This window comes from Trachypithecus francoisi, unplaced genomic scaffold, assembly GCF_009764315.1.
Source record: "Trachypithecus francoisi isolate TF-2019V2 unplaced genomic scaffold, Tfra_2.0 Lachesis_group10, whole genome shotgun sequence".
Taxonomy (NCBI): Eukaryota; Metazoa; Chordata; class Mammalia; order Primates; family Cercopithecidae; genus Trachypithecus; species Trachypithecus francoisi.
The window spans coordinates 27,489,823-27,508,324 of record NW_022681455.1 but is presented as its reverse complement, the minus strand read 5'-3'; the positions used below and the strand labels follow the sequence as shown (position 1 = coordinate 27,508,324).

Below are 18,502 nucleotides of genomic sequence, written 5' to 3'. Positions count from 1 at the left end.
CCACAAAAATAAGAATTTTTTTTTATGTTACTTACATTTCTTTTCTATGAACCTGCAGAAAACATAAACGAATGGTGGTTGAATTGATTCTGTGGAAGTTAAAGTTCTACTGAGTTACTCTTTTTCGCATGTAAGAACCAATGTATACTCCACTGAACTGTGATAATCATTGATCCTATTTGTAGAACTGTAAGAAAATGCTCCTCAGGGAGCCTGGGTAGCTCAGTTGGTAGAGCATCAGACTTTTAATCTGAGGGTCCAGGGTTCAACTCCCTGTCCAGGCGCTGAAAGAGTAGTTTCTACTTGCTTAGAATGAGGGCACGTTAAGAAATCCGTTAAATTTTACCTTAGCCAGTAGCAAAGATTTGAGGACAGAGGGCTAGGTGAAGACAGAGGGCCATCTTTGTTTCAGACGGAGTCTCACTCTGTAGCCCAAGCTGGAGTGCAGTGGAGCCATCTCGGCTCACTGCAACCTTGGCTTCTGGGGCTCAAGCGATTCCCCTGCCGCAGCCTCCCAAGTTGCTGGGACTACAGGCGCACACCACCATACCCGGTTAATTTTTTTGTATTTTTAGTAGAGACGAGGTTACACCATGTTGCAATAGGTGGTCTCCAACTCCTGAGCTCAGGCAATCTACCCGCCTCAGCCTCCCAAAGTGCTGGGATTACAGGAGTGAGACATCACTCCCGGCCTAAAGAGTTCTTAGACATGACATCAAAGATAATTTGTGAAAGAAAAGTTGGTTAATTGTGTATGTGACCAGCAATTGGATGACAGTCCTTGGGCTCCCCTTGGTAAACTGCTCGCCACTTTACCAAGGAAAATGAAAGAAGGCAGTCCTTCAGTCTTAGTGTGGACAGAGAGATAGAGTAAATGAGAAAAAAAAAAAAAAATTACGAGCATGCTAGCCTTAGCCCATGTTCCATCATCATCCAAAAGCTTACATTACTAACGATAAAAGATTTGCAATATTCCAGAATGGCCCTGTCTAGTGTCATTATAAAGGAAGCTGCTAATGAGAGCTGGTGTTCAGGGACTTCCTAAAAGCTCTGTTCCCTGATTGATATAAGCCACAAGAAGAGGAAGATCTTATCTTTATTAGTTTATTATTTTTTTCGTGTTTTTGTCAAAGTGGCCCCAAAAGGGATCCAATCGAAACTGTAGCTGTCATGTAATAATTTGAGCTATACATCAGGTTTATCCTCTTTATTTCAGGGGCACCGTTTTTGTTTTGTTTAAAATCTTGTGCCTTTGCAAGCAAATGAAGAAACTCTCATTTGATAATTACATATTTATACATGTATCGAAATATCACTCTATACCCCATATATATGTACAATACTTACTGTCAACTAAAAATCTTAAAATTACACTGCTAACACTAACAATTTCATAAAAGTCAGAAGCTGGAAGTTGTCAGGCTCATGATAACGGATACAAGTTTTGCAACATTCAAATTTTTGCTAGAAAGTCCCACTCTTATCATTGGTCACAAATACTGTCAGTTGTTTTCCTTGAAGTGGCAGGCCCACTTGGTTAATTAAAAAATAAAAAAATCATGTCTGTCAAATACCGAGTCTTAATAACCATAGCTTGTTAATCATTCTTTCAAATAAAAATGGTGTTTTCTGAAAAAGCCACTAGCTATGCTTGTAACGGAATCAGCTGGAGGAGTGTTTTTCGGGAGATAACATTGTGCTGAAGTATGCAACGGAAGTCCTTTATGTATACCTTCCATTTCGTCACACAGAACACACACAAGTCGAGTTGAACTTTAATAAAATTGATCATTTTTACCGCATCAAGGGAAAAAATCTCTTCTACGATCGTCTATGAAATTTTTTGATAGAAACAAACAAGACAGTTAACATGATTCCTCTCCGGTGACAGCTGCGTTCGCTCCACGACTGCCTAGATTCTACTCGAGAAGACTACACCTGGTGTTTTGCTTGGCGCCCTCCTCCTAGGCTCGCTATTAATAAATGAGTGTCTACTAAGAGGCTCAGACCATCTTTGGCAGGTTGGAAAACACAGATCCGGAGGTTATGGCCTGAGGCCATTTGGTTATCGAGTAGCGAATCTTCAACTTCCTTGGCAGAGATAGGGACAGTGTAAACCATCAGATGCAAAATGAAATAATTAGAAAACGAAAATTTTGTGGGTACTGAAAGGTGATTTTGATGATTGAAATTAAGATTAGTGGGGTTTGCTACCTAGTTAGCAGAGTGGCGCAGCGGAAGCGTGCTGGGCCCATAACCCAGAGGTCGATGGATCGAAACCATCCTCTGCTGCGAATTTAATAGCTAAAATGCACGACTCCTCCCCAAAAAAAGCCAAGTTCCTGGATTTTATGTTTTCAACCATTCCTGAAAACCCCCATTTCTGCTCTGAGTTATGAGTTTCTTTCCTTTGAAATCTCACCTTTCTCCCAAGAGTCACCTACTTCACTGAACCCTACGGTCCTACATTGGAAAATTCCTTTCCTCCCTGGTGTCGGACAAACAAAAGAGTATGCTCAGCTGAGATGTATTTTTATTACTACATTGTATGCGATTTCACCATGGAAATGACAAAACCGACATTTACTTCTGCTAATTGCTGGGATATTCTCTTTCTTATTAATTATTTGCTTTAATAAGTATTTGACAATGTATAACTTTATTGTTTTAAGCTAGTTGCTCTCCACCTCTCTGCCTTTGTCATTACTTTTGTTGTTTTTCTTGGTCACCAGAAAAGTCCTTTTTTGGGTGCCAATGTTAAGTTCAATAACTAGTTGCTGAAGGGAATCAGTTGGTTCCACCTCTTCAGTCTTCCCTTTTACAAATCGTAGGTAAATCAATAAGGACTGTTGTATTGATCCTATTTGCATTCATCCTATATAGACCAGTTTGATTTCTTACACTTAGTGCAAAAAAAAAAAAAAAAAAAAAGAAACAAGTAATAGCGAATACAAGCAATGTTCAGAGTACATGAATACACTTCTGTCCAATGAATTGACTCCATGGAATTCAAACCACCTCCTTAGTTGTCTTTTCTGAGTCCAATAATTCATTTATAACACCAGTCAACATTAGTGATATGTGCTAAAATCATTTCCCAATATGAATAAGAATCTCTTCTTAGGATCTATGTGGCTTGGTTGGTACAATACCAGACTTTTACTTTGAGAGTAAAGGGATCAAACTCTTGTCCAGATGTAGTGGCAGGCCGAGTGCAGTGTCTCACACCTGTAATCCCAGCACTTTGGGAGGTAGAGGCAGGTGGATCACTTGAGATCAGGAGTTAGAGACCAGTCTGGCCAACATGGTGAAACCCTGTCTCTACTAAAAATACAAAATTAGCCAGGTATGGTGGCGCATGCCTGTAGTCCTTGCCACTCACGAGGCTGAGGCACGAGAATCGCTAAAACGAGGGAGGCACAGGTTGCAGCGAGCCAAGATCATGCCACCACACTCCAGCCTGGGTGACAAAAGCAAAACTCCTTCTCAAAAAACAAAACAAAACAGATGTAGTGGTGTTTTCTGGTTTGTACAGCCAGGTTTCTATGTATTTGAGTGGGCATACTTAAGAAACCATACCCGAAGTGTCTCATACGTACTTGGATATGATTTAAATGCTAAATTCTGGAACCCTTAGGCCCTTTTGGAAGGTGGTGAGTGTATTTGGTGAGAGAGACTGGGGTCATAGGTGGACAGAGGGCCTATCTGGTAGGCAGCCTCTAAGATGACCCCCAATAATCTCTACCTTCTGATATTCTTGCCCTGGTGTAGTTCCCTATGTACCAGGGGTGGTCTTTGTGTCTAATGTAAGTGATAAATTTAGCTTTAGAGGGAAGCCAGTTACTGTGTCACCAGCTGTCCTGTGTAGTAGCCTATTTGGGGAGGGAGTGAGCCTTCCTGCCAACACCTACTAGGGATATTGGAAGAAGATCCTCCAGACCCAGTCAAGCCTTATGATGACTAGAGCCCTAGCCTGGCATCTTGATTGCAACCCCATGAGGAACCCTGAGCTGGAACTACCCAAATACAACACTTTGATTTTCTGAGTTACAGACACAGTAAGATAATAAATGTGTTGTTTTAAACCACTACATTTGGAGGTATTTGTTACAGCAATTGATAAGCAATACAAATCTCAAATAAATTTAGTTTATAACTTAAGGCTCCCTGGACTATTCAAGAAACGCACTTCCAGGATGCCGATCTACTATAGGTCACCTCGTGGCTTTGATTTAACAAGATGAAGATATTTTCTAATTTCTTTACTTGGTGAATTCCTAAGTGACAGGACTACTTTTCGGGCATTCACTAGGGATGATAGTTGAGTTTTCTCTCTAGATTATTATTAATCTGCATGTATGACACTGAGGACGTGTGGAGTGGTTCTCCATTTTTAGCAGGTCCTAGTGACTTCAGTTTTCCTCAATTTAGAAGCTGCTAAAGCATAAGCCCAAATTTGCCCCCATGAGCAAGAGCTGTAAAAGCATAAGCAACTGGGTGTTGTGGTGCTCTGCTTATTTGTGTTCTCATTTCTTTTTACATTTGTTTTACATGTCTCTTAGGTTTCTTTAATGTTATATAACTTCATTGTCTAAAACAAACTTTTAAATAATTGATTTAGAACATATTTTAATAAAAGTACAAATCATGTGGGTATAGGTAAATGAATTTTCACACAGGAAGCCTATGAGTAACCTCCATCTAGATCAAGAAACAGAATATTACCAGCACCTCAGAGACTCCCTTTATGCTGCCTTTCAGTTACTTTTCCTTTCTTCCTGTAAGGTAACAACCATCCCAACTTCTAACAGCAGAGTTCACTTCTTCCTGTCCTTTCAATTTGTTTTCCCTCTTTTGTATTTGTTTTCTTTTACTCAATTATGCCTGTAAATTAATACTTGTTACTAAATGTAGCAGTAATTTCATTTTCATGGCAGTAGAATGTTCCATTGTATTTTTATTATCCAGTTTGTTCTACCGTTGCTATGCTGTTTCTATTTTGGGGCTATTATAAATAACATCAAAAAACAGGAAGTTTTTTAATATGTCACAGTGCACATATGTATTCATTTTGTTAGCTTTATACACAGGAGTGAAATACTTTCACCTTTCACATTTACATCTAAAATCCATCGATATTAATTTTTGTTTATGTAATTTATAGGTCAAAACTTATTTTTCTTCATTAGATATCCAAAGAATGTAGTACGACATATTAAAAAGACTACCGATTCCCTCACTACTATACATTGTTATCTTTTTCATAAATTGTGTGTACAAATATTTGGTTCTGTTTCTGGATGCTGTATTTGGTTACACTGTTCTATTTTTATATCATTATGAAAATTGCCTACTATCTTAATTATCGTAACATTGTAATAAGCTTTGATATCTGTCTATGTACATCCTCTCATTCTGTGCTTTTCAAGGTAGTCTTGGCTATTCTTGGATCTTTGCCTGGTTATAAAATGTTCAGAATGAGCTTGTCAGTTTTCACAACAATAATGTCTTTTAATTTAGTTGCATAGACTTTGTAATTTATTTTAAGCAGAATTGTAATCTTTTATTCTTCCATTCTATTAATACAGTATATCATTAGAATGATTTAGGTATTCTTTACATTTTTTTGGCAATGTTTTATTGTTTTCTGAATAGAGGTCCTGCACAGGTTTGTAAGAGTTATTTCTAGGTTTAAAATGTTTTTTGGAGCTATTGCAAATAATATCATCTTAAACATGTTATCGAGGCATAACATACATACATAAAACTCCACCTATAAGTGTAAACCTTGATGAAGTTTCACAAACTGAACACACTCATGTAAACAGCATCCACTGAATCAAATTATAATGTATTATTAATGTATTAAGGAGTGTAGTCTTAGGGAAGTCTACTTAGGGGAAGAAAGTGGGAAAACTACTGGTCACGGCCAGACATGGTGGCTCATACCTGTAATCCCAGCGCTTTAGGAGGCTGAGGCGGAAGGATCAGTTGAGGTCAGGAGTTCAAGACCAGCCTGGCCAAAACAGTGATACCCATCTCTACTAAAAATACAAAAATTAGCTGGGTGCAGTGGTGCACACCTGTAATCCCAGCCACTTGGGAGGCTGAGGCAGAAGAATCACTTGAACCAAGTAGGCAGAGCTTACAGTGAACCAAGATTGCGCCACTGCATTCCAGCCTGGGTAACAGAGCAAGACACGTCTCAAAAAAAAAAAAAAAAAAAAAAAAAAAAAAAAAAAAAAAAAAATTGGTCAGCCACTGTATCCAACTGATCAAAGGTTTGCTCCATAGAGCATTAATAGCCCTGCATATAGAAGTTGTGCATGTGCAGATATCAAAGATCTCTCAGCAGCTCATGTTTCAACAGCAACAGAGAAGCTTTATAGCAGAAGACGAGAAGTTCAACAGAGGTGAACAGTGAAGTCCTGTTGTTTTCTGCACACAGAGGAAATTGGTTGCCATGACTATTGGGGTAAAACAAGTTGCAAGGTAAGATGGCAAGAGAATCGGAGGTGGCACAAAAGATATATCTGATACCCAAGAGTATGCTTGTCTTACAAAATATTTTAGGAAGTGTTCCTTTCTCTCTATTGCTTGAGAGTTTATGCAAGATTCATGTTATTTGTTTCATAAATATTTGGAAGAATTCACCTTTGAAGCAGCATAGGCCTGGAGTTTTATCTGTAAGGTTTTAAATTACCGACTCATTTGTTTAATAGGTATAGGACTATTTAAATTTTCTATTACTTCCTGTATCAGTTTTTGTAACCTGTGTCTTCCTAGGAATTTTTTCATTTCATCTACATTTTTAAATGCATTGCCATGTTATTATTTATAATATTCTCTCATACACTTTTTACTGTGTGCGGGGATGTATAGTGATGTCCTTTTTTATTTTTATTTATTTATTTATTTTTTTGAGATGGAATTTTGCTCTTGTTGCCCACGCTGGAGTGCAATGGCACGATCTCGGCTCACTGCAACCTCGCCTCCCGGGTTCAAGCAATTCTCCTGCCTCAGCTTCCCAAGTAAGTGGGATTACAGGTGTGAGCCACCATGCCGGGCTAATTTTGTATTTTTAGTAGAAACAGGGTTTTGCCACATTGGCCAGGCTGGTTTCAAACCCCTGACCTCAGGTGATCCACCTGCCTCAGCCTCCCAAAGTGCTGGGATTATAGGCATGAGCCACCGCACCCAGCCTATTTATAATATTCTCTTATATACTTTTTACTGTGTGCAGGGATGTATAGTGATGTCCTTTTTTCATTTCTGATATTAGTAATTTATGTGAACTCATATATAAGAATATATCTTATCAGACTTGCTAGGTAGTTATCAATTTTGTTAATATTTTCAAGTAACCAGTCCTTGGCTTTGTTTATTTTCTTTATATGTTTGTTTTCCATTTCATTTTTCTGCTTTTAACTCTCTTGTTTTCTTCTTTTATGACCTATAATATGATTTCCTGTTCTTCTAAAAGTCCTTAAAAGTTTATTTTTTAAAGTTTTTTAAAAAAATGTATTCAAGACTATACCTTTGTCAACTGAAAAATCATGAGATGTATAAATTTGGAAAGAATACTTTACTTTTTAAAAATAGTTACAGCCTGTAAACTGGCTATACTGACAGGTTGGAAAGTGTAGCTTCCAGCCAAAGCCAGAAGGAGACACTTCAAAGGAGGAGGGATTGGGCAGGAGTTTTATGCTGAACAGGTTTGCTACACACACATATTTAACAGGTTATAGGAGGAGATATGAATATTTTCAAAGGGGGAATGTGCATATACATGATAAGTAAACATGTAGTTACATGTCACTTATGTTTATTATGTTACTATGGGGTTGAGACTTAATATTTAAAAATATTACAATTAACCCCTATACATCAAAAGGTGAAGCAGGGACACGAAGTTAAAGCAGAGACATGAAGCATGAAGTTACTGAAACTAGTCTGTTGTCTAATCAAAACTGTAGTTATGGCTTGTGAAATGGAGGGATCAGTTAGTCAGTGTTTAATGGGTGGTAAGCTGTAACTTTTAAAAAAATATCGTTTATCTTTAAGCCGGTGTTTGTTTAGCTGTTAGAGAAAAAGGAGAAAAATTAATCTTGTGGCAATTAGAATAGAGTTTATTTTTTAAGTGTATGGGTGTGTGACTTAACCCTTGTCTGACATGGCCTTTGGTCTTGTTTATAATTTCCTATCTTATTGCCACAAAGAGTTTCTTTCTTTCTTTCTTTCTTTCTTTCTTTCTTTCTTTCTTTCTTTCTTTCTTTCTTTCTTTCTTTCTTTCTTCTTTCTCTTTCTCTCTCTTCCTTCCTTTCCTTCCTTCCTCCCTCCCTTTCTCCTTCCTTCCTTCCTTCCTTCTTTCTCCCTTTTTTCTCTTTCTTTCTTTCTTTCTTTCTTTCTTCTTTCTTTCTTCTTTCTTCTTTCTTTCTTTCTTTCTTCCTCTTCTCTCTCTCTCTCTTTTTTATTTTTATTTTTTTTAAGACAGAGTCTTGCTCTGTCGCCCAGGCTGCAGTAGCACATTCTGGGCTCACTGCAACATCCACCTCCTGGGTTCAAGAGATTCTCCTGCTTCAGCCTCCTGAGTAGCTGGGATTACAGGTGCCCATCACCATGCCCAGCTAATACAAAGAGTTCATTTCATCAGTCTTATGATCTCTATTTTAACATTAATGCTGGTCAGTTATTGTGTCTAAACTACAAAATGGCAGAATTATGACAAAGTGTATCTAACTTCCCATCCTGTAACCTCCTTATGAAATTTGCATAATCATATGTCAATGTGTCTATTTGGAAACAGAAATAGTGTTCCATGCCAAGCATCTTTTGAGAATCCATGAATCTAATCAACTTTATAAACCTAATGCAAAATTCGTGCAAATAAATGGTTTACAAATTTGAGAAATATACAAGAAAATATAGAAATAAGAGCAAATATTGTTTATTTTAAACTTATTTACAGGGCATTTTAGACATATACAGATATGAAGTACTAATAAACATATAAGCCAATTCAAGAAATAAAAAATTACAAATGAAGGTGAAGTCATCTATATTCCCAACTCTTTTCACATCTTCTTCCAAACCTCTTAAAGATAACCACTACTTTGAATTTGATTTTTACCATGTCCTTACATTTCTTTATTTTTCCTACATTAGAGTTTTTATTGATATAACTTTTCATGTTTTTAGAATATATATGTATTTTACACTTCACATACTCATCTGCAATGTGCACATTTATGCTTGAAGAAACTTTCATAGATTGAATCGCAATGGATTTTTGTTTTCAAATTTTTACCTAGGTGCAATCAGGACTACATTTATTTTTTATTTTATCATATATTGTTTCTCTTCAAGGATGACAAGCAAATGAATAAATGTCTTTTTGTTTTCTTTTTTTTCTTCTTTTTCTTTTCTTTTTTTTTTTTTTGTTTGTTTGTTTTGAGACGGAGTCTTGCTCTGTCGCCCAGGCTGGAGTGCAGTGGCACGACCTCGGCTCAATGCAAACTCCACCTCCCGGGTTCACGCCTTTCTCCTGCCTCAGCCTCCCGAGTAGCTGGGCCCGGCTAATTTTTTGTGCATTTAATAGAGACGGGGTTTCACCGTGTTAGCCAGGTTGGTCTCGATCTCCTGACCTCATGATCCATCCGCCTCGGCCTCCCAAAGTGCTGGAATTACAGGCGTGAGCCACCGCGCCCAGCCTTCTTTCCTTTTCTTTTGTTTTTTTTTTTTTTCAGACAGGGTCTTGCTGTCTCCCAGGCTGGAGTTCAGTGGTGTGTTCTTGGCTCATTGCAGCCTGGACCTCCCAGGCCAAATGACTAAATTTCTAAACTCAGAAAAATTTAAAAATACGTTCTCTTGTAGTTAAAATAATTTTTATCAGGATTCCTTTGATGCAATAGAAAGCTGTGTGGTAAGCAGGGGGAAATAATCATATTTAAAATGGCACAGGTTAATCTGGAAACTCTATTAACATAATTAATCAATATCAAAGTGCAGATAATTGGGTAGGAAGATGAAACAAAGCTAGTAATGTTCTCCAGGATTAGGCTGTTCTCATATATAGAGCTAATGTAAGTGGAAAGACATACGTTAGTCCCATAAAAGAAAACAAAGCAGCTCACCAGCAAGAAGACAACATGAGTGGCTTCTGTTTCAGGAAAAGACTGTGGAGAGAGACTGATACTGTGAATATGAAAGGCCGTCTTTTGATGCCTTAAGAAAATAGTCACCATGTAGAAACTACTCCAAATCATGAGGAACAAAAAGAGGAAACCTTGAGTAAACATGGCACTTTGAAATATCATAGCATGGTAGTATATAAAATATTTGTTTTACAGTATATCAGAGAATATCCAAGTTCAACATTAGTGGATTTGCTGGTGGCTATGATGCTTATAATGACCTACATATTGATTAGCATGTTGTTTATTTAGGAATAAATCAATAAGGGAAAAAATTATGGGGAGATTTGAGGTTTGAGCCACGCCCACTTGGAATGACAAGGACTGATAATAACAGCCTGAAATATACTCAGGAGAGAAGAAGTACATACACAAATGCCCCATGTCATTTTATAAATGTATAGCCCTGTTTTACAACAGGTATCAACAAAAGTACTTCTAATTCCGAAGGATGATATTATATATGGAACACCCTGATGATAATTGTTATAATGTTAGCCAAAGTTAGGTGCATAAGAATCACATCTAAGGGGTTCTTCTGATGGGGCCGAAATAAGAAGATGTACATACATGTAATGAATAGCAATAAGTTCCCCATGAGCCCAATGCCAGTTTGAAAGACAGGTAAGATTCCCAGTGTTGTGTCACTTGAATACAAAATATTCACGGTTTTCTTGGATCTTTTGATTAAAGCCAGCACAGCCTAAACAGCAGCATAAATATATTCCACATATGAAAGTTTAGCAATCACTGAATTCTTAGAAAGAAATTTCAATTTTGACATGGAAATTATCATGAACGAGAGACAAATCTATCATGAAAGAGGGATAAATACTCAACTATACATGAATTCATTACATTTTTGTGGGATTTCCAGAGGCTGGATGCCATGTATTGTTCAAATATCTAGAGAGCAGATTAAGTTTACGTGGCAGTTGGGCTTTGCATACACATTTTTACCATTTGTTCTAGCCCATTTTTTAGGATTAGTCTGTTCTATTTTAAAGACAGTTTCCCATGTAATAAAAAACAATCTTATTTCAAATTCCAGTATTGTATTTTAATTGTAAACTTGTAACTGGAAATATTTTGTACTTTTTATATACAGGTAATATTTATAACCTATAAATAGCAATATATGAATATGAATCCACTTTTCAGAGCACTAATTGTACCACACTGTTATTTTATGAATAATAAAATGTATTTCTAGAATATGGTTAACTACTGAGTAATTTATGTCATTAAATGCTAAACTTGCTTGTTCTGAAAAACTTTCTTTGCTTAGGAAGCATATTTAATATTTTTACAAATGTAATAAAGGTTTAATTGAAGTTGACAAAGTGATCAAATGTAATAAGGTATTAAATAAATTTACTTTCCAGTTAGCCAACAGGGTTGATGAAGTCCTTTTCATTTAATGGATAAACAGCCCTTCTCCTGACACTGAATTACCATCTAGTTATTACATAACTTTCTATGTTTCCTTACAGCAAGGTATATTATAAACTTGGTCTCCAGCTTGCCCTGCAGTATTCAGAATACTGTACACATGCACACACATTCTATTGATTCTGTTTCTCTGGAGACCTCAGACTTAGACACCAGGGAAGTGGAAATGCAACCTGCATGCCCAGGGCCAGATGCAAGCTCCAAAAAGTCCTAAGAGAACCTTTGGCTTGTACCTCTGATTGATCTTTGGAGTCCGTACAGGCAGAAGATGATAGCTAAGGCAGAGTTGCAGGTGGCTTGGCTTAGAGATAAGGAGTACGCCAGCTCAGAGCCCATCTGCAAAGACCAGAGTGTTGGTTTTTTTCTCCCTCTAGATATTTATGAAAATCTTTGTCAAGTCACTGGCTGACTGCTAAGGTAACGTAACTTCAGTGACAACACATGACAAGCAATATAGTCTTTGCAAAAATAGTTTGGGAAACTCACTAAAGAAACAGATGACTGAAATCCTCAAACATCAAAAATCAACTATAGCAAACCCTGTGGAGGAGGAAACATCTGATATCCAGAGTTTCCAGATTATAATACTCAAAATGTCCACTTTTCAACAAAAAACTACAAGGTATAAAGAAACAGAAATATGTGGCTCATTCACAGGGAAAAAAAGAAATGGACAGAAACTATCCCTGAGGAAGCCCAGACATTGGGTTTGCTAGATAAAGACTTTAAATCAACTGTCTTAAATGTGCTCAAAGAGCTAAAGGAAACCAAGAACAAAGAACTGAATGAAACCAAAAAATGGTGTATAAACAAGTAAAGAGAATATAAACATATAAAGACAATAAAAGGATAGAATGATAAAATGGAATCAAATAGAAATTATAGAGTTGAAAAGTATAATAGTTTAAAAATTTACTAGAGGTGCTCAACAGCAGATTTGAGGATGCGAAAGAAGGAACCATTGAGCTTGAAGATAGGACAATTGAAAATATCCAATCTGCTCATGCCTGCAATCCCAGAACTTTGGGAGACTGAGGAAGGCAGATCGCTTGAGCCCAGGAGTTCGAGACCAGCCTGGCCAACATAGTGAAACCCCATCTCTACTAAAAATACAAAACTTAGCCAGGCGTGGTGGCGCATGCCTATAGTCCCAGCTACTCGGGTGGTTGAGGCAGGAGAATCGTTTGAACTAGGGAGATGGAAGTTGCAGTGTGCCAAGGTCATGCCTCTGCACTCCAGCCTGGGCGACAGTGAGACTCCATCTCAAAAAAAAAAAAAAAAAAGAAAGAAAAAAATCTTCACAATCTTGTGGTAAGAAAAATTTTCTTAGGACATAGAAAACACTAACAATAAAAAATGTTAAATACATTTTCACTAAAATTAAAATCTGCTCTTCAAAAAACACCATTAATAAGATGAAAAAGGACAGCCAAAAATTGTTAGAAAATATCTGTAATACATATATCTGACAATAAACCTGTATCTAGGCTATATAATTTACCTCACAACCTCACAACAACATAATACCTATTAAATAAGGAGCAGCTGAGCACGGTGGCCCACGTCTGTAATCCCAGCACTTTGGGAGGCCAAGGCAGGTGGATCACAAGGTCAAGAAATCAAGATCATCCTGGCCAACATGGTGAAACCCTGTCTCTACTAAAAATACAAAAATTAGCTGGCCATGGAGGCGTATGCCTGTAGTCCCAGCTACTTGGGAGGCTGAGGCAGGAGAATCGCTTGAACCTGGGAGGCAGATGTTGCAGTGAGCTGAGATTGCGCCACTGCACTCCAGCCTGGTGAAAGAGGAAGACTCAGTCAAGAAGAATAAGAGGAAGAGAAAGAGGAAGAGGAAGGAGCAAAAGGTTTCAATAAATACTTCATAAAATAAGATGAATGAATGGCCAATAAAGCATTCAATAATGAATGCTCAACATCTTTATTCATTAGGCTAATGTAAATTAAAACCATTGTGAGATTCCACTACACACCCACTACACTGGCTAAAGTTATTAAAGTTAACATACTGAAAATACCAAGTGTTGGCAAGGATGTGTAGCAACTAAAACTTTTAAGTTCCTGGTGAGAATGTAAAGTTGTTCAAATACTTTGGAAATCACCGGACAGTTTTTATCTATTTAAAGACATGCCCAAAGAACTGTATCCTAATTTTCATAGCAGCTTTTTTCGAAATAGTTGAAAACTGGAAACAACCTAAATGTCCATTAATATGTGAATGAACAAACAATGATATATTCATATAATGGACTATTACTCAGCAATAAAATGAAATGCACCACTGATACATACAACAATGTGGATGAATCTGAAGAACATTACTCTGAATAAAAGAAGCCAAGCAGAACCAGTTCAGCAGCTGATGTCTGTAATCCCAGCACTTTGGGAGGCCGAGGTGGGGGAATCACTTGAGGTCAGGAGTTCGAGACCAGGCTGGCCAACATAGTGAAACCCCCGTCTCTACTGAAAATAAAAAAATTAGCCAGGCATGGTGGTGCGCACCTGTAATCCCAGCTACTTAGGAGGCTAAGGCAGGAGAATCACTTGAACTCAGGAGGCAAAGGTTGCTGTGAGCCGAGATCGTACCACGGCACTCCAGCCTTGGCAACAGAGTGAGACTCTGTCTCAAAAAAAAAAAAAAAGAAAGAAGCCAGACGGAAAAGAAGAGATACTCTATTACTCCATTTATAATAAATCTTATGAGTCACAACTAATGTAATAGAAATTAGAGCCATTGGTTGACTGGGCCCAGGTCGAGGGTGCACTGATTGCAAAAGAACATGTGGGAAATTTGGGGAGAAGAAAATGTTCTGATTGAGGTGGTTGTGACGTTGTGTGTGTGTGTCAAAATGATGAAACTGTACAACTTAAAATGACTCTTTTGTACATAAGTTATACCTCAATAAAGTTTATGCACACACAAAACAAGAAAAACAGGATTAGTAAGATAGAAAATGCAGAATACATTGAATTAAATAGAAAGAAGATTAAAAATATATTAGATGCAATAAACAACAAAAAGGGAAGAGAGAAAAAGTATGTAAAGAAGGAATAAAATGAAGAGTTAGTATCAATAAAAAGAAAATAAAAAGAGGAAATATTAAAAAGAAACATAATTAAATTACCAAAAGATAAGAAAAGTATTGGTGATAGCTAAAATATAGAAAAGTTGTGAACACACTTTTAGAATAAACAGCAACCAATAAATGAGTCAGAGAAAGTGCTTGAAAAGGAGATAAAGGTTATAAATTAATATCCAGATATGCAGGGAAAGAGGAAAGAGAACACAAATATATAATTATTATGGCATTTTATTTACAGCATGTTATGTAAAATCCTACAAAGGAAAGTTTGGGAAGAAGAAGGTAAAGTAATAAACCAATATGAAAATAGCAATGTTTACAAAAGGAAAATGATTTTACTTTAAGACAATCTGAAATATCAAAGAGTTAAAAAAAAAAACAGAAAAATTAAGCAAAGACGTCAAGGAGGGAAAATGTATTTTAAAATAATACCTGAATTGTTAAATATATTTCTAAATTATCGATACTAAAAATTAAAAGAATAATTAAAAGCAGTGTTAAAATAAAATCAGAAATATTGTTTAACAGAAGATGATTTAAAAAGAATACAAACCTGAGGTCAGGAGTTCAAGACCAGCCTGGCCAACATGATGAAACTTCGTCTTTACTAAAAACACAAAAATTAGCCAGGCGTGGTGGCACATGCCTGTAATTCCAGCTACTCCAGAGGCTAAGGCAGGAGAGTCGTTTGAATCCTGGAGGCAGAGGTTGCAGTGAGCCAAGATCACACCACTGCACTCCAGCCTGGGCAACAAGAGCAAGACTCCATCTCAAAAAATAAAATAAAATAAAATATAAAAAGAATATAAAACATTTTCAACTTAAATATAAAGATGATTTGTAAAAGAATATAAAACATTTAATAAAATAAGACAGTATGAATAGAGAGGGAATAGAAATTGAGGGGGAGCAGTATAAAGATAAAAAGAATGAAGAGAGAGAAAAAAGAAAAATAAGATATGAAAATCAGTGAAAAGAAAGTGTACGATAAGAAATAGACACTATAGGCCGGGCGCGGTGGCTCAAGCCTGTAATCCCAGCACTTTGGGAGGCCGAGACGGGTGGATCACGAGGTCAGGAGATCGAGACCATCCTGGCTAACACGGTGAAACCCCGTCTCTACTAAAAAATACAAAAAAATTAGCCGGGCGAGGTGGCGGGCGCCTATAGTCCCAGCTACTCGGGAGGCTGAGGCAGGAGAATGGCGTGAACCCGGGAGGCGGAGCTTGCAGTGAGCTGAGATCTGGCCACAGCACTCCAGCCTGGGCGGCAGAGTGAGACTCCGTCTCAAAAACAAACAAACAAACAAACAAACAAAAAAAGAAATATTCACTATAGTAATGAAAGAAACAATACTAAAAGAAGATACAGAATGAGAAAAAAAGAATGCGACCGGGCCCGGTGGCTCATGCCTGTAATCCCAGCACTTTGGGAGGCCAAGGTGGGCGGATCACGAGGTCAGGAAATCGAGACCACCCTGGCTAACACGGTGAAACCCCATCTCTACTAAAAAATACAAAAAAAAAAAAAAAAAAAAAAAAACCCACAAAACTTAGCCGGGCCTGGCGGCGGGCGCCTGTAGTCCCAGCAGCTGGGGAGGCTGAGGCAGGAGAATGGCGTGAACCCGGGAGGCGGAGCTTGCAGTGAGCCGAGATCGCGCCACTGCATTCAAAGAGTGCTAGAATTTGGAGAGTTTTGTGTAAAAAATTGTAAAAGGACAGCAAAAGAATAAAAGTCATACAAATCCACTTCTGAAGTCAGAGAAAAGCAAAACCACCTGAGGAATGTTGTGAGCTTTAATCATAGAAAGAGAAGAGCTTTGTAGAGAAGTGGTTGTAAGAAAAAAATATAAAATGTCTGGAAACTATGCAAAGCATTTCAAATATAAATTTGAAAACATTTCAAATGTGAAAACATGGACCAATACAATATAGAGAAAAATAAGGGAAGTTATAACAGTACAGAAGAAGAGGTTATCCAGAATGGAGCAGTAAAGAGAAATCCATAATTGGATTTTTAAAAAATTACTTAAGGTATAAAATATAGGAAGAATAAAAATTCTGAGGAGATGCAATACATGAAATTAACTAAAGCTTGATTAAATAATATCAAAATAGTATATAAAGTATGGGGAGAATTTTTAAAATAAAGAATATCAAAGTAGAAAATGAAATATATAGAGAAAGAATATAAAGATAAGGTTACTTATTTAGTAAATACTTGCTGAGCACTTATGTGTAAGCAATGTTCTAACACTTTACAGATACTTAACATAACTAACCCTCACAACATCCTGTGAGGTAGGTAAAATTATTATTCCAAATTTACAGATGAGGACAAGAAGAGATTGAGTAACTTGCCCAGGTTCTCACAGCTCATATGTTGCAAAATTGTACTTGACCCAGGCAGTGGAGCCCATCCTGTTAACCACTACGGAGAAAATAAGCAGCAGAGAAGAAAAAGAGAAATGCAGGAAGAGAGAAAAATTTAAAAAAGAACACAAATGTAAACAGTCAGTACTTGGTAACCAAAATTAATGAAGTAAGACTGAAATAGAGGAAGGAAAATAGAAAGCTTGAATTACATTAATTTTGGAAGAGAAAGAATAGGAGTTGTACTGGCTGTTAAACTTGGGGGGACCAAAGCAAAACGAAAACACAAGGGGCCTCTTGTTAATAAATTACTAAGAATTTCAAGACAATGACAGCAGAACATTAAATCACGTATGAGGCCCTTCCATACATGGAGAAATAAGACAAGGAAAAGCTTTCAAGAATCCTTAAACTGCCTTTGAATTCTCAGAGCAGGGGCCTTTGAAGACTATTTACCACAGGAGATTGTTGCTGCCCAAAACTGCAGGCAGATACTCTTGTGCTGTGCAGAGAGGCCAAGGCTGGCTCCTTCCCTTTTAGGGAAGGCTCATCTGCGTTTTGACTTGTCATCCTTAGTGCACATGCCTTTGTGGAGGGTGGATTGCTCTGATGCATCCAGAGAAGCTGCAAATAGCTCTTCCAGATGCCAAATATCATCATGGTGAATTTATTAGAATTATTAACTGAAGGTGCAAAGCCACCACCTGGAAACACACACTTTTTCCTGCCTGAACAATGCAATAGAATATTCTGCTGCATTCCCCAAGGCTCTAAGACTGTGATGGGAGAAATTAATCAGTTTAATTTCACTCAGCCAATAAAATTACCGCAAGTTTTACTATTGCTTGGGCCTTGTTGCATCTTCCCAAAGAATATTTTTTCCCTTAAGATGCTGCTATGGCTTTTTTCATTTGGAGCAGGTTTATATTTCTGAAGTTTCCTTAAAAAGCAAACTTAATACTGTTTTGTTTAATGAGTCAATTCAATTTTTAATTGAATTCTCAGTACCTATATTAATTGGTATGTACAAAGTGATTTTCCTAAGATTTTAAAATTTTTACTGTATTTTAATTGCTTCCAACAACTTAAGTGTTAAATATTATAAAGTATATTTTACTGTGAAAATTCGAATGACATTCAAATGACATACACACAAAAATGCAATATATAAAAGTAAAAATACTTTTTTGCAAATACAAATTTACCCAATAAAACTGAAGAAATAAAATATTGCCAATACTTTGAAGCCCTAAATCTGCCCTTCTCAATCTCATCTTCCTTTCTTCCTCTGTAGAATAATTATTTTATATTTATCATTCTTTTTACTGTTCTCAATTGATTTGCCACATACATACGCATTATGAGAGAATATGTTAAGTTTGCA

The 18,502-nt window shown here is 37.0% G+C and overlaps 2 non-coding genes and 1 pseudogene across 2 annotated transcripts; 2 read left to right on the top strand and 1 right to left on the bottom strand.

Moving 5' to 3' along the window:
- Positions 1 to 211: 211 nt before the first annotated feature.
- Positions 212 to 284, top strand: TRNAK-UUU. Its single transcript has one exon. It is a non-coding gene; the product is annotated as a tRNA-Lys (tRNA).
- Positions 285 to 2,220: 1,936 nt separating this feature from the next.
- Positions 2,221 to 2,292, top strand: TRNAM-CAU. Its single transcript has one exon. It is a non-coding gene; the product is annotated as a tRNA-Met (tRNA).
- Positions 2,293 to 9,756: 7,464 nt separating this feature from the next.
- LOC117086848 lies at positions 9,757 to 10,420 on the bottom strand (annotated as a pseudogene).
- Between the last annotated feature and the right edge of the window lie 8,082 nt (positions 10,421 to 18,502).